This window comes from Panulirus ornatus, chromosome 10, assembly GCF_036320965.1.
Source record: "Panulirus ornatus isolate Po-2019 chromosome 10, ASM3632096v1, whole genome shotgun sequence".
Classification (NCBI taxonomy): domain Eukaryota; kingdom Metazoa; phylum Arthropoda; class Malacostraca; order Decapoda; family Palinuridae; genus Panulirus; species Panulirus ornatus.
This window is the reverse complement of record NC_092233.1, coordinates 61,977,232-61,995,136: the sequence shown is the minus strand read 5'-3', so window position 1 is coordinate 61,995,136 and position 17,905 is coordinate 61,977,232. Positions and strand designations below refer to the sequence as shown.

Genomic DNA, 17,905 nt, shown 5'->3' with positions numbered 1-17,905 from the left:
TTATCCACATCCACGTATAACTATCTTGATTAAAACCTCCTCACCGCTTCTAAGAGCCTTCCTACCACACCATACATCCGTAGCACTTTCCATTAAACATCTTTACCATCCCTAACATACGCTTTGTTCCAAGTGCACTTCCGTGTGAATAATATATCGTCAGGGTAGACAGAGCTCTTGTATCTCCCTTAATGACGTATTAATTACACGGAAGTGCACTTGGGACTCATCATGTTTCTCTTTCCTCTTGTTTAAGCCAGAGTAACTGCTAGTTAGGTTGGTTGACTGGCTGGTTGTTTTGGCTTTAAGCCTATCGCTACCATAGGTCACTAAGGCCTTCATCGTCAAGTTGTCTATACATCGACGGAAAATATCTTCAGGTGCTGAAGGTATTTCTAAGAACCACACACATATTTATAAGACTCCTACTAGCTACCTGGTTTGGCCCCGGTTTACCTTGAGTCCGGTCACTAAACCTTTTTATGTATGGCCTAACTGGCCAGCTGGCAACAAGTTACATAATGTCAACATTTATTCTGTGTTGTGACAATAAAATCCAGTTGGCTTATTTGCTCTCTCCATTCTACTGAAGCGTTTATTTGACATGTATATATTTGATGGAGAGCTCAACCATGGGCAGATACCATCTAAAACCTTTTTAATCTGGTTTTGTTTGGACGATTGTGAGGTATGATCGGATGCTGAGGCGCTGCTGGATCCTGTGTTGATTATGAAAAGTTTATTACGACGGATGTATATACAAATTTACGAATGTATATATATAAAGAGATGTATATACAGACAGCCCCTCATCTACACATGTGTGTTGGGGTATTGCCCTCACTCTTATTCTCATGCCTGTACTGTTAATTCAAATCGTCTCTTGCACTCACATTTTTTCCATCCCTCAAGTAACATTCTGAAAATAAAATAAAGGTTTTCCTGTTCTCCCCACATCGCTACATGACCTCCACCTGCAACCAAACAGAACACTTCCTCATGTTTTCAAGCTTCAATTCATTTTTACGCATATCTGAATATAAATAGAATATCATCGCGTTTTAAAAGTGGCTTTGAAATTCTCTGTCAGGCATTAGGTAAAGGAAAGGGGACATAGGAGATGCATATTAGCGATTGGATTTATGCTATACAACCAAACTTAACCATGATTCTGCAGTCTAAGGATGTCTATGTCGTCCAAATAATTCACTATATTAATCCATAAATATTTTCATTGTAAGTCTATTCTCAATCGTTCCATGTATAAGCATTGGTAACTGAAACAATCACTAGTGATGGTGAACGACAAGAATTTCAGTTACGATTATTTCTAAAATATATACAAATTTCCGGTGGTCTTGTATGATGAGAAATTTCCAAACTTACGTAAGCAGTGGATAGGATAGAGTTTTTCCAGTCATCATGGTAGTTATAAAGTAAAAAGGAATCGAGTAATTCTGGATAATGGCACAGTATATTGTACTTAAACTAAGACAGGAGTATGACCAAGGGTAGGGTATACAATAACATGCATGACCAAGCTTTAAAAAAAAAAAATACCTTAATTTGTTCTGATATCCGCCAAGGTCCAAGGCACTGACGAGTAAAATTGACTGAGTCAGGAAAGATAAGTACGATGACAGATCCTCGAGCTCAACCGAGGTGCTCCATTATTAATCAGCAGATATTCATTGTGTTGATTAATCACCTCCACCCTTACTTATGTAACGTTTAGATATGATTAAGTGATACCCTCGGTTATGGGGAAAAATGATGGATGCCTCTCAACAAACTTGTGGTCATGTGTACGCTGTATGATTGCCTATTTGAACAATATGGAGAAGGATTTATGCATTTTGTAGTAAATGAGCGACAGATTTTGTGTAGAATAATGTCACCGCATTCATCAAGACAGCATGTATATCATCAAATCCCCAAACAAACTATAAAGGTTATGAAATGTGTTATCAAATGCTAAGACTTGCAGTGTTTCATCTCTATCACTCTGGGATATTATCAAATGGAAGAAAGACGCTGTTTAAAAAAAAAAAAAGATAAACAGATAAAAACACTTGTGCTGTGAGTTATATCTTTTAAATGCTGGTAAAAACCTGGATCGTTTTTCCTTTACCATAGCTTTAACAAATCATCAGTTCTAATACTTTTAAGATACTTTCTCGTGTTATGTTCATAGAATCAAAATGTGATATTTCAGGATGTGTGGTGTCGGTACATTAAGCTAGATGCGCTCACAGTAACTACTAGTCTCGTTATATCTACCATTGCTGAATCAGCTGTAGTTTGCTAGTTACCTTCTCTGTTTTTCTGTTGCCCATGAAATCTCACCACCATTACCGTCATGAATATCATTATGACATGGCACAAACAGCCTCGTTAGGACCCAGTGGTTTGTTGCTGTATGAAATCCTAAGTATATTGGGACTGTTGAATGGAATAAACCATTGAAATGGATACTTCTCAGTTCTAATATGGAGCAAGAACAAAAGTTTAACCTCTTAAAAGCGATGCTGTGACCACTGGGACTATCTTCCTTGTGTGTGTTGTCGTGGTTCTTTAACTTGACCCAAAAGGGTCAGGTCAAGACCAACAAGAGGGTTCGCATCCTCTTGGCAAAGGGGTTAAAAGAATAGTTCAACTTTCCATTTAAATTTCTTTTCTTCCTAGGAAATATTAGTTATATTCGTAAATAATCAAGTCGTATAGTTTACTCTAGTATAATCCTCTAGACATATGGTAACAAATAAACGTTAAATAAGGTATGAGAGCCTTACTGTCGATATATATATATATATATATATATATATATATATATATATATATATATATATATATATATATATATATATATATATACACTTCCCTTGTAGACTGTCGGCGAGAGGATGACCGCTTAACATAGACCCCTAAGAACACTGGAGCAGCCCTAAGCCGTTATGAGGCTTCGCAGTTGTCGTACCCTAATCCAAGCTGGTCCACAGTCGTCCCACAATCAAAGGAAAAGATGAAAGAGGCGGTGAGGCAGGTGTGTGTGTGTGTGTGTGTGTGTGTGTGTGTGTGTGTGTGTGTCCAGGAAAGTCTCCTTCTGGACGCTGGTTAGTACAAAGTCCGGGGATTATAATGTCAGCCACGAGAATCCCTCCCTACAACCAAGGCAGCCAAGATGTTGTGAGATAACACTGCGGGAAAATGAGGACAGCGTCACTGTGAATTCACGCTACAGACACAAACGATGGCCTAGATTAACATAACATGCAAATTGATCATAAAAATAAACTACGAAACAACGGCAACACATAAAGAAAAACTGAACGTTCTTTTTAACGAAGAAACACTGTACGCTAACCACAGCTGGTGTCTGTTATCTGGCCAGTGGTGTGTTATCCTCGTTGCTTGGTTATGAATACTTGATGATATCTTTGCGAAGCAATTCCTCTAAAATTCATTTGCAAGAGAAACGAAATGATGATGGAGTTCATTCACTCACAGTGTTGTTACTAAGTGTAATGTGTATTTCTCTACTGCTGGGAAGTTTGATTGGCTCTTTGTCCTTGTGTATGTGAGTTTCATAGCCCAAATCAAGCAATCAGTCATTTTCCTAGCAACTATACTCAATAGGGTAATATTTGATTACGTGACGGGTAGGTAGACATAATTTGCCCACAAATCGTGAAGCAAATCTAACTTTATATTCAAGCTACGTTCATTTTGCTCTGCGCTAAAACCTAAACGTATATTTCCTTTTAAACGATACCGAAGATTTTTGACGAGCCATGAAAAGCTAGAATGTAAATCAACAGTACCAGACAACCCCGATTTTTTCCCCTAGGATGTAAAATAATAGTACCAGGCAACCCCAGTTTTCCCTCTTCATTAATTCTGTTACGTTGTTGGGGCTCGAGTGGGGCTTCGCAAGGCACCCCAAGACCCCAACAGGGAGAGGCAGGCGGATACTAACCTAACCTAACCAAGTAATTGAGTTTCCACCCTCGCTATTCACACAAGTTGGCTACGAGGAAATGTATTTTACATACTTTACCACAAAAAAAAACGCAACAAAAATGTACAGTTTTTAATCTGGAGTTTTATACGATATTGTAAACTTTAAGAGATGATAATAAAGGGGGTGAAATGGGAAAGTCTTTTGGGTGAAGAGGGAAGGAGAATGTAAACATAAAGCCAACATAGCGCTCTGAGTACTCATGTTATACACACACACACACACACATATATATATATATATATATATATATATATATATATATATATATATATATATATAGTAAGGAAGTGTATTAAGTACGCTGCAGATGAATATGAAAGAGAGAGAGAGAGAGAGAGAGAGAGAGAGAGAGAGAGAGAGAGAGAGAGAGAGAGAGAGAGAGAGAGAGAGAGAGAGAGTGAGAATTCGTACTATTTCTTTTATTCACGAGATTCGTGAAAGCCTTGTGCCACTTGCCTGACAGCTGCACTCGATGAATTAAAGCATTAATGCCATTGTTCGTGATCACATTAAACGTTGGTACATTCACTTACTAAAAAAAAAAATAGAAAATACACTGTATGGCATCATTCGCTCCCATATTCGAACTAAGGACATTTTATGTTTAACATTCGATTTTTTTTTTTTTCTGTCCGGAAGCAAGCAAAATGGAAAATTACCCGTCGACATTATGCTAACAAAATTGGTAATCAGTGAAGGCAGGTGTTGCTCTCTCTCTCTCTCTCTCTCTCTCTCTCTCTCTCTCTCTCTCTCTCTCTCTCTCTCTCTCTCAATTCCCTTACCGTAAGCATGTTTTTTTTTTTTTTAATCTTTCTCGTTACCCATTCCCTGTAGCACATACAGGGGCTTCCCTACCATAAAAAATTAAGTTGCTCAGTCTAACGTTTCCACAAGTATTCAATTCGTGTTCCAGATTCCTTTGAAAAAAAATCTGCCAACTTATTCACTCAGGGATAACTATATACTTTTTGAACCAAAATTAAGCTGATTTAATCAACGATTTAGTCATTTTTCTTTGGATCAATACGGCTATTGAATAAGCTTGTAAAAATATGCAATCATAAAGAACAGAAACTTTTTACTGCATATTTAGAACAATATATTGACGAATACACACACACACACACGTACAAGTGTGTGTGTGTGTGTCTGACAAACCTCTTAGAATAATGTTTAGGACAACGTCGGTAAAAGGTAAAAAAAAAGAAAACCTAAGAGACTAGGAAAAGACATCGGTCATACATAAGAGAAGGGAGACCGGGTACAGGCACTGAAATACAGAGACCGGGTACAGACTGAAATAGACACGAGTGTCCTAGACAAGCGAGGTTTTAAGGCTCTGGAATACATAATCAGAAAGCAAATGAATGTCTTTTTAAAGACGATAAATTACCGAAGTGAAACACAGCACGGTTAAAGGAAAGAAGGTCATATGTAAGGAACCTCTTTAAAATTTCTACGAGAGAGTGAGCTCGATCAAGGGAAGGCTGGGTATTTTATGTGTGGACTACCAGAAAGATACAGCAACCATAAGACATAACATGAAATTAAGCAAACACTTAATAGCAAAGACGTGAAGAAGCGCTTTCACGGTATAAAAATGGTAGACGAATGAACTATATGTAAGTGAAGACATGGTGTATGCACATAATACACAGAAACTGAAAAAAAAATGTATAATAATGTTCAAGAGAGATGGGGCCTCACGAGCGTAAAACTCCCTTCGTGCATATGTACGATACAAAGTCAACACACACACACACACACATATATATATATATATATATATATATATATATATATATATATATATATATATATATATATATATATATATCAAGATCTAGCACTAACTGGGCTCGTATGCTTGGAAAGCTTCGAGCGAAATGGAAAATTCCGTAATTACGTTTAGGCTAATTCCCTTCGCCTCCCCTCACGTGGGATAGGCTTTGTTTGTCTTCACATTCTTCCTCTTCACAACACACTCTTTATAGGTAATGATATTCTTAAACGCTGTAATATATATATATATATATATATATATATATATATATATATATATATATATATATATATATATATATATATATCAGGAATAAATGTTTTGCTTGGAAAACGCAATCGTAGTAAGATGAAAATAATCACCAAGGCTTGGATTAGATGCACATATATGGCTTGAGTTTCGGTAAAGACATCAAAGTCTATTAAGAATAATGTGCATGTCGTATCTATATCACTGTAGACCTTACACTACCCTCTCTCTGCAGGCTCAGATGATAGTTTGAGTAATCAACTTAACGTAATTACACTAATACAAACCAAAGACATTTAAATACAAACCGAAGACGTTTAAATATAAAACAGACGTAGAACTATGTCATTTATGGATCTGGTTCAATGGTGCATGGGTTCCGGTACGGGAGCACCTTCTTCACATGTGTGCAATAAAAGATGAAAACATTAATGGCGAAAACTTTCTATCAGCGAGGTTGTCATGAGTGTAAATGTAATTTTCAATTTGCTATAATTCATAAGTTAGAAAAATGTGGGAAGGGAATAATTACGATACGATACAAGAAAGGACAGAACTACCATATATATATATATATATATATATATATATATATATATATATATATATATATATATATATATATATATATATATATGTGTGTGTGTGTGTGTCAATTAAAACTGAACAATATGCGTATAAAGATGTATCTACATCAAGTAAATTGATATATGACATAGACTACATACAGACTTAAGCTATACCATACAATTTTCCGTAACTAAATAGGCTAATGGGGAGAGTATCAAGAATGTGTGTATAACACCCCACGCTATCTAATCACCAACCTCAGCTCCCCAATAAAATGATCACCACACTAATAGCCACGGAGAGAATAGCCTTAATAGGCTAATTAATGAACGGTATTTGTATATATAATTATCGAAACGAATAATAATTGTTTGTGTAAGACGAAAGCGTAGACAGCTATTCCGTTACCAGATCAATAATACTACAATGCGTAAAGATAGAGGTAGGCTCTGAGAAGTAGGACTTCGCGTATATTCAACTTCTAAATTCATATAGCGATTCCTTTCTCCTGTGCTGCGACCTGCAACAAGATCATTCTAATTATTACTTATTCTGCTTTCATTTTACTTTCTTCATACAGTAGAATTCAGACACCATTTTCAATGCTTTAATTACGCTAACGTAATACTTAAAAACCTAATCTAACCTGACCTGAAATGGTGTATTGCATCTAAATCACACAACTGGTCTTAGCAAATAGGTTAGCCCTAACGAGGACACGTGTCAACACGAGTCCTGGTCAATGTCAGGCCACCAAAAAAAAAAGAAAACATCCTGATGGGGGGAAAAGAGCAGAGCTGGCCTTGGAATATCTTTGGTTCTGATACTGTGTAAACGATTATTGAAGAGATGAATACTTTCTGGTTTGTTCATTTATATTCGTTGGCGACGCCCACTCCCAACAGTGCAATAGCACCGTGTACTCGGGCAATGCAACTTGTAAAACTGATGTTTACTGATGTTTACATCTATACTGAAGCTATTCCAGTTATGATGTACATGTGTACTTACACGCGGGAAAACAACAAAACGCACAGGATGCTATCATGGTGGGGAAGGTTGATGTATGAGTCATGTCTCGCCATCTTCACAAATGTTCTTCGCTTTGTGAGAAAACAGTTAACTGGTTTACAATGCATACAAGTGTTGTAAAGTACTCTGGCTACATTCGTAATCACTCAAAAAAACTATTATATATATATATATGCCAATTTAACCCCATTGTTAATGTGCATCACAAATCACATCACAGCTATTCCGAAGTGGTCTCACACCACGTTGTGACGCCCCCCTTGGGCCACACCAGCTGGTGACGTATGGCTTCCGTTACCTCACCACTGCCACCAGGACACTTTTCTTGATGTTAGCTGAGACGGCACGGACAGATGAGGCCCTAATCAAGGCCATCCCATTAATGATATATACATACACACACACACACACATATATATATATATATATATATATATATATATATATATATATATATATATATATATATATGTATATATGCAGGAGGGTGAAAGGAGGGCAAGGAATAGAGTGAATTGGAGCGATGTGGTATACCGGGGTTGACGTGCTGTCAGTGGATTGAATCAAGGCATGTGAAGCGTCTGGGGTAAACCATGGAAAGCTGTGTAGGTATGTATATTTGCGTGTGTGGACGTATGTATATACATGTGTATGGGGGGGGGGGTTGGGCCATTTCTTTCGTCTGTTTCCTTGCGCTACCTCGCAAACGCGGGAGACAGCGACAAAGTATAAAAAAAAAAAAAATATATATATATACTATCCTGAGCCAGGTACCCATTTTATCGATCAACCCCCAGAGAAGGATGAACAGCTAGGTTGTTAGTGGATCGACTGGCGTAACCAGGATTCGAACCTATGCTCTCCAACCTTGCGCGACCCGAGGATGCATCACGATCGGGAACGCTGAACGTTACACCACGGAAACTAAATAATACATACTAAATTTCTGGCATCTTTATATAAAAAAAAACAACGAATTATTGGTCTTTTTCAAACTCAAATACAATCCCTTGGAGTACAGAATCAATCATTTTCGGCCCTTAGAGTACATAATCAATAATTCTCTGCTCTTGCAGTACAGAATCAATAATGTTCAGCGAGTGAGAGCAATTAACTCACAGCTGCCATAAAACCTGTCATTGCTAACAGTAAAAATAAACTTTGAAGTAATAAAACGATTCAGCATTTTTATGAACTGGAAAGACGTCTGTAGCGTCGCTGTCAGCATTCCTGTCCGTGACGCATTCACGGGCCGCCCCGTGTTAAGCACTAAGACTCGAATCCTGGTAGGAGCATTCGGCCCACAGTCAATCCGGCGCTTCATCCCCCCCACCCTTTCCAGGGTTGGTCGATAAAATAGGTGCCTGGCTCAGGCTATGATATATATATATATATATGTATATATATATATATATATATATATATATATATATATATATATATATATATATATATATATACTAATAGCGTCAATGATGTATCGTGATGTATTCAACCTTTACCCAACTTAACCCACCAATGAAAAAAGAAAAAAAGGTTAAGAGAGGGATGGAGATGAATATTCTGGTGATTCAAGAAATCCATTGTAAAACGGAATGCATTAGATGTTAGCTATACAGCGATATACTTCCTTCACTACAACAAAAGCCTATCGAAGTTGAACCTTAAGAAACTCTGGCTACCACCTGACATCTCCAACTTTACCTACCCACCCGAGAGTAACCCAAGCTGCTCAAATATTCTACACCTTAAAGAACAGCCAACACCGAGGCTCTTCAACATATACAAAACATCATCACACTTTATATAAACTTACAAAACATCTGCTGCACTAACAGATGTTTCATTTCTGGCCACACTAAAATGGCGGGATGTGTTGCCGATATATTCTACCAAATGGTAATCTAAAAATTTAGAGGAAATTCGTATTTATTCACAAGAATCGTCACTCTAGGCTCTCATAAACTACGACCACAAATGTTATTATCTCTTCACACCTTCGCCATTTGACCCAAATACAATGAAAGCAGAATTTAACGTACTTGTTTCGAAAGCAAAAATATATATTACTAGTAAAGGATCATGAACAAAAACTGGGTTGTCAAACTAAATAAAAAACAAAAATAAAAGAAAATACCCAAGCAGGTATATCTAAAGCAGGAAGATATATATATATATATATATATATATATATATATATATATATATATATATATATATATATATATATATATATGATCCCTGGAGATAGGGGAGAAAGAATACTTCCCACGTATTCCCTGCGTGTCGTAGAAGGCGACTAAAAGGGGAGGGAGCGGGGGGCTGGAAATCCTCCCCCTCATTACTTTTTTTTAAATTTTCCAAAAGAAGGAACAGAGAAGGGGGCCAGGTGAGGATATTCCCTCAAAGGCCCAGTTCTCTGTTCTTAACGCTACCTCGCTAACGCGGGAAATGGCGAATAGTTTGAAAGAATATATATATATATATATATATATATATATATATATATATATATATATATATATATATATATATATATATGAGCGTGACAACATCCAACTCCCAGCAGCATTACGAAATGTATCATCTTAAACATGTGTCTGGAGGAGGTAAGGAGATCAATAGATTACAAGATATTTGGCAGCTAAAGTTATATTAAACTATTACTATTTCTGGCACTTTAGGCTACATGTATAAAGAGTATTCTAAGTTGTATCATCAATGTTGCTTACGCATGGAAGGATATTTCGTGTCATATGAACTGTGGTGTGTAGGCAATATATATATAATATATATATATATATATATATATATATATATATATATATATATATATATATATATATATATAATCAAAGTGGTGGCATGGGGATTAAATCCAAATAAACACAGGGAATAGAGAGATAATAGAGGCGCCAAGCTTTCGTCTATTTATCAAGACATTTTCAGTTGCCCTGAATATATATATATATATATATATATATATATATATATATATATATATATATATATATCCTAACCTAACGTAGGTACCCATTTTATCGACCAACCCTTAGGTGGATGAACAGCTGGGTTGACTGTGGATCGATTGCAGCCACCAGGATTCGAATGTATGCGTTAACAATACACGCTGTTTCCAGGAACTGACACTCAAATGGAGAAAAAAAGATCTGAAAAGATTTGTACTGCAATCCTCCCACCAGCGATGGTACACCCTCCCTGAGGCAGACTTTGTGTACCCTCTACCAGCGGAATAATTATATAATTATAATATATATATATATATATTATATATAACATATATATATATATATATATATATATATATATATATATATGATTGATGTATTGCTCTGCAACTCCAAGGCTGCACTCTAACCAGGAGCAGAGAAATTTTGGACTCCTTTAAGAAGTTCTTCGACAAGAATGTACTCCTTTACGTCCATTGAAGGTGACTTTACACACATGGAGAATACGTGTGTGTGTGTGTGTGTGTGTGTGTGTGGTTGGGGCTCGAGTGGGGCTTCGCAAGGCACCCCAAGACCCCAACAGGGAGAGGCAGGCGGATACTAACCTAACCTAACCAAGTAATTGAGTTTCCACCCTCGCTATTCACACAAGTTGGCTACGAGGAAATGTATTTTACATACTTTACCACAAAAAAAAACGCAACAAAAATGTACAGTTTTTAATCTGGAGTTTTATACGATATTGTAAACTTTAAGAGATGATAATAAAGGGGGTGAAATGGGAAAGTCTTTTGGGTGAAGAGGGAAGGAGAATGTAAAGATAAAGCCAACATAGCGCTCTGAGTACTCATGTTACACACACACACACACACACACACACACACACACACACACACACACACACATATATATATATATATATATATATATATATATATATATATATATATATATATTTTTTTTTTTTTTGCTTTGTCGCTTACTATATATATATATATATATATATATATATATATATATATATATATATATATATATATATAGTAAGGAAGTGTACTAAGTACGCTGCAGATGAATATGAAAGAGAGAGAGAGAGAGAGAGAGAGAGAGAGAGAGAGAGAGAGAGAGAGAGAGAGAGAGAGAGAATTCGTACTATTTCTTTTATTAACGAGATTCGTGAAAGCCTTGTGCCACTTGCCTGACAGCTGCACTCGATGAATTAAAGCATTAATGCCATTGTTTGTGATCACATTAAACGTTGGTACATTCACTTATTTAAAAAAAAAAAATAGAAAATACACTGTATGGCATCATTCGCTCCCATATTCGAACTAAGGACATTTTATGTTTAACATTCGATTTTTTTTCTGTCCGGAAGCAAGCAAAATGGAAAATTACCCGTTGACATTATGCTAACAAAATTGGTAATCAGTGAAGGCAGGTGTTGCTCTCTCTCTCTCTCTCTCTCTCTCTCTCTCTCTCTCTCTCTCTCTCTCTCTCTCTCTCTCTCAATTCCCTTACCGTAAGCATGTTTTTTTTTTTTTTAAATCTTTCTCGTTACCCATTCCCTGTAGCACATACAGGGGCTTCCCTACCATAAAAAATTAAGTTGCTCAGTCTAACGTTTCCACAAGTATTCAATTCGTGTTCCAGATTCCTTTGAAAAAAAATCTGCCAACTTATTCACTCTGGGATAACTATATACTTTTTGCACCAAAATTAAGCTGATTTAATCAACGATTTAGTCATTTTTCTTTGGATCAATACGGCTATTGAATAAGCTTGTAAAAATATGCAATCATAAAGAACAGAAACTTTTTACTGCATTTTTAGAACAATATATTGACGAATACACACACACACACACGTACAAGTGTGTGTGTGTGTGTGTGTGTGTGTGTGTGTGTGTGTGTGTGTCTGACAAACCTCTTAGAATAATGTTTAGGACAACGTCGGTAAAAGGTAAAAAAAAAAAGAAAACCTGAGACTAGAAAAAGACATCGGTCATACATAAGAGAAGGGAGACCGGGTACAGGCACTGAAATACAGAGACCGGGTACAGACTGAAATACAGACACGAGTGTCCTAGACAAGCGAGGTTTCAAGGCTCTGGAATACATAATCAGAAAGCAAATGAATGTCTTTTTAAAGACGATAAATTACCGAAGTGAAACACAGCACGGTTAAAGGAAAGGTCATATGTAAGGAACCTCTTTAAATTTTCTACGAGAGAGTGAGCTCGATCAAGGGAAGGCTGGGTATTTTATATGTGGACTACCAGAAAGATACAGCAACCTTAAGACATAACATGAAATTAAGCAAACACTTAATAGCAAAGACGTGAAGAAGCGCTTTCACGGTATAAAAATGGTGGACGAATGAACTATATGTAAATGAAGACATGGTGTATGCACATAATACACAGAAACTAAAAAAAAAAAGTATAATAATGTTCAAGAGAGATGGGGCCTCACGAGCGTAAAACTCCCTTCGTGCATATGTACGATACAAAGTCAACACACACACACACACACATATATATATATATATATATATATATATATATATATATATATATATATATATATATATATATATCAAGATCTAGCACTAACTGGGCTCGTATGCTTGGAAAGCTTCGAGCGAAATGGAAAATTCCGTAATTACGTTTAGGCTAATTCCCTTGGCCTCCCCTCACGTGGGATAGGCTTTGTTTGTCTTCACATTCTTCCTCTTCACAACACACTCTTTATAAGTAATGATATTCTTAAACGCTGTAATGTATATATATATATATATATATATATATATATATATATATATATATATATATATATATATATATATATATCAGGAATAAATGTTTTGCTTGGAAAACGCAATCGTAGTAAGATGAAAATAATCACCAAGGCTTGGATTAGATGCACATATATGGCTTGAGTTTCGGTAAAGACATCAAAGTCTATTAAGAATAATGTGCATGTCGTATCTATATTACTGTAGACCTTACATGCATACTACCCTCTCTCTGCAGGCTCAGATGATAGTTTGAGTAATCAACTTAATGTAATTACACTAATACAAACCAAAGACATTTAAATACAAACCAAAGACGTTTAAATATAAAACAGACGTAGAACTATGTCATTTATGGATCTGGTTCAATGGTGCATGGGTTCCGGTACGGGAGCACCTTCTTCACATGTGTGCAATAAAACGATGAAAACATTAATGGCGAAAACTTTCTATCAGCGAGGTTGTCATGAGTGTAAATGTAATTTTCAATTTGCTATAATTCATAAGTTAGAAAAATGTGGGAAGGGAATAATTACGATACGATACAAGAAAGGACAGAACTACCATATATATATATATATATATATATATATATATATATATATATATATATATATATATATATATATATATATATATATATATATGTCAATTAAAACTGAACAATATGCGTATAAAGATGTATCTACATCAAGTAAATTGATATATGACATAGATTACATACAGACTTAAGCTATACCATACAATTTTCCGTAACTAAATAGGCTAATGGGGAGAGTATCAAGAATGTGTGTATCACACCCCACGCTATCTAATCACCAACCTCAGCTCCCCAATAAAATGATCACCACACTAATAGCCACGGAGAGAATAGCCTTAATAGGCTAATTAATGAACGGTATTTGTATATATAATTATCGAAACGAATAATAATTGCTTGTGTAAGACGAAAGCGTAGACAGCTATTCCGTTACCAGATCAATAATACTACAATGCGTAAAGATGGAGGTAGGCTCTGAGAAGTAGGACTTCGCGTATATTCAACTTCTAAATTCATATAGCGATTCCTTGCTCCTGTGCTGCGACCTGCAACAAGATCATTCTAATTATTACTTATTCTGCTTTCATTTTACTTTCTTCATACAGTAGAATTCAGACACCATTTTCAATGCTTTAATTACGCTAACGTAATACTTAAAAACCTAATCTAACCTGACCTGAAATGGTGTATTGCATCTAAATCACACAACTGGTCTTAGCAAATAGGTTAGCCCTAACGAGGACACGTGTCAACACGAGTCCTGGTCAATGTCAGGCCACCAAAAAAAAAAGAAAACATCCTGATGGGGGGAAAAGAGCAGAGCTGGCCTTGGAATATCTTTGGTTCTGATACTGTGTAAACGATTATTGAAGAGATGAATACTTTCTGGTTGGTTCATTTATATTCGTTGGCGACGCCCACTCCCAACAGCTGCAATAGCACCGTGTACTCGGGCAATGCAACTTGTAAAACTGATGTTTACTGATGTTTACATCTATATACTGAAGCTATTCCAGTTATGATGTACATGTGTACTTACACGCGGGAAAACAACAAAACGCACAGGACGCTATCATGGTGGGGAAGGTTGATGTATGAGTCATGTCTCGCCATCTTCACAAATGTTCTTCGCTTTGTGAGAAAACAGTTAACTGGTTTACAATGCATACAAGTGTTGTAAAGTACTCTGGCTACATTCGTAATCACTCAAAAAAACTATTATATATATATATGCCAATTTATCCCCTTGTTAATGTGCATCACAAATCACATCACAGCTATTCCGAAGTGGTCTCACACCACGTTGTGACGCCCCCCTTGGGCCACACCAGCTGGTGACGTATGGCTTCCGTTACCTCACCACTGCCACCAGGACACTTTTCTTGATGTTAGCTGAGACGGCACGGACAGATGAGGCCCTAATCAAGGCCATCCCATTAATGATATATACATACACACACACACACATATATATATATATATATATATATATATATATATATATATATATATATATATATATATATATATATATATATATGTATATATGCAGGAGGGTGAAAGGAGGGCAAGGAATAGAGTGAATTGGAGCGATGTGGTATACCGGGGTTGACGTGCTGTCAGTGGATTGAATCAAGGCATGTGAAGCGTCTGGGGTAAACCATGGAAAGCTGTGTAGGTATGTATATTTGCGTGTGTGGACGTATGTATATACATGTGTATGGGGGGGGGGGTTGGGCCATTTCTTTCGTCTGTTTCCTTGCGCTACCTCGCAAACGCGGGAGACAGCGACAAAGTATAAAAAAAAAAAAAATATATATATATACTATCCTGAGCCAGGTACCCATTTTATCGATCAACCCCCAGAGAAGGATGAACAGCTAGGTTGTTAGTGGATCGACTGGCGTAACCAGGATTCGAACCTATGCTCTCCAACCTTGCGCGACCCGAGGATGCATCACGATCGGGAACGCTGAACGTTACACCACGGAAACTAAATAATACATACTAAATTTCTGGCATCTTTATATAAAAAAAACAACGAATTATTGGTCTTTTTCAAACTCAAATACAATCCCTTGGAGTACAGAATCAATCATTTTCGGCCCTTAGAGTACATAATCAATAATTCTCTGCTCTTGCAGTACAGAATCAATAATGTTCAGCGAGTGAGAGCAATTAACTCACAGCTGCCATAAAACCTGTCATTGCTAACAGTAAAAATAAACTTTGAAGCAATAAAACGATTCAGCATTTTTATGAACTGGAAAGACGTCTGTAGCGTCGCTGTCAGCATTCCTGTCCGTGACGCATTCACGGGCCGCCCCGTGTTAAGCACTAAGACTCGAATCCTGGTAGGAGCATTCGGCCCACAGTCAATCCGGCGCTTCATCCCCCCCACCCTTTCCAGGGTTGGTCGATAAAATAGGTGCCTGGCTCAGGCTATGATATATATATATATATGTATATATATATATATATATATATATATATATATATATATATATATATATATATACTAATAGCGTCAATGATGTATCGTGATGTATTCAACCTTTACCCAACTTAACCCACCAATGAAAAAAGAAAAAAAGGTTAAGAGAGGGATGGAGATGAATATTCTGGTGATTCAAGAAATCCATTGTAAAACGGAATGCATTAGATGTTAGCTATACAGCGATATACTTCCTTCACCACAACAAAAGCCTATCGAAGTTGAACCTTAAGAAACTCTGGCTACCACCTGACATCTCCAACTTTACCTACCCACCCGAGAGTAACCCAAGCTGCTCAAATATTCTACACCTTAAAGAACAGCCAACACCGAGGCTCTTCAACATATACAAAACATCATCACACTTTATATAAACTTACAAAACATCTGCTGCACTAACAGATGTTTCATTTCTGGCCACACTAAAATGGCGGGATGTGTTGCCGATATATTCTACCAAATGGTAATCTAAAAATTTAGAGGAAATTCGTATTTATTCACAAGAATCGTCACTCTAGGCTCTCATAAACTACGACCACAAATGTTATTATCTCTTCACATCTTCGCCATTTGACCCAAATACAATGAAAGCAGAATTTAACGTACTTGTTTCGAAAGCAAAAATATATATTACTAGTAAAGGATCATGAACAAAAACTGGGTTGTCAAACTAAATAAAAAAGAAAAATAAAAGAAAATACCCAAGCAGGTATATCTAAAGTAGGAAGATATATATATATATATATATATATATATATATATATATATATATATATATATATATATATATATATATATATATATGATCCCTGGGGATAGGGGAGAAAGAATACTTCCCACGTATTCCCTGCGTGTCGTAGAAGGCGACTAAAAGGGGAGGGAGCGGGGGGCTGGAAATCCTCCCCTCATTACTTTTTTTTAAATTTTCCAAAAGAAGGAACAGAGAAGGGGCCCAGGTGAGGATATTCCCTCAAAGGCCCAGTTCTCTGTTCTTAACGCTACCTCGCTAACGCGGGAAATGGCGAATAGTTTGAAAGAATATATATATATATATATATATATATATATATATATATATATATATATATATATATATATATATATATATGAGCGTGACAACATCCAACTCCCAGCAGCATTACGAAATGTATCATCTTAAACATGTGTCTCGAGGAGGTAAGGAGATCAATAGATTACAAGATATTTTGACAGCTAAAGTTATATTAAACTATTACTATTTCTGGCACTTTAGGCTACATGTATAAAGAGTATTCTAAGTTGTATCATCAATGTTGCTTACGCATGGAAGGATATTTCGTGTCATATGAACTGTGGTGTGTAGGCAATATATATATATATATATATATATATATATATATATATATATATATATATATATATATATACAGGGGACCCGGATTCGATCGTGGCTGTTGGAGATTAGTATATG

The 17,905-nt window shown here is 36.2% G+C and overlaps 1 protein-coding gene across 1 annotated transcript in view; it reads right to left on the bottom strand.

The window, feature by feature from the left end:
• The window catches only part of LOC139751029 (neutral amino acid uniporter 4-like), a 65,159-nt gene that overhangs the window by 46,162 nt on the left and 1,092 nt on the right, over positions 1 to 17,905 (bottom strand). The window lies entirely within an intron of this gene.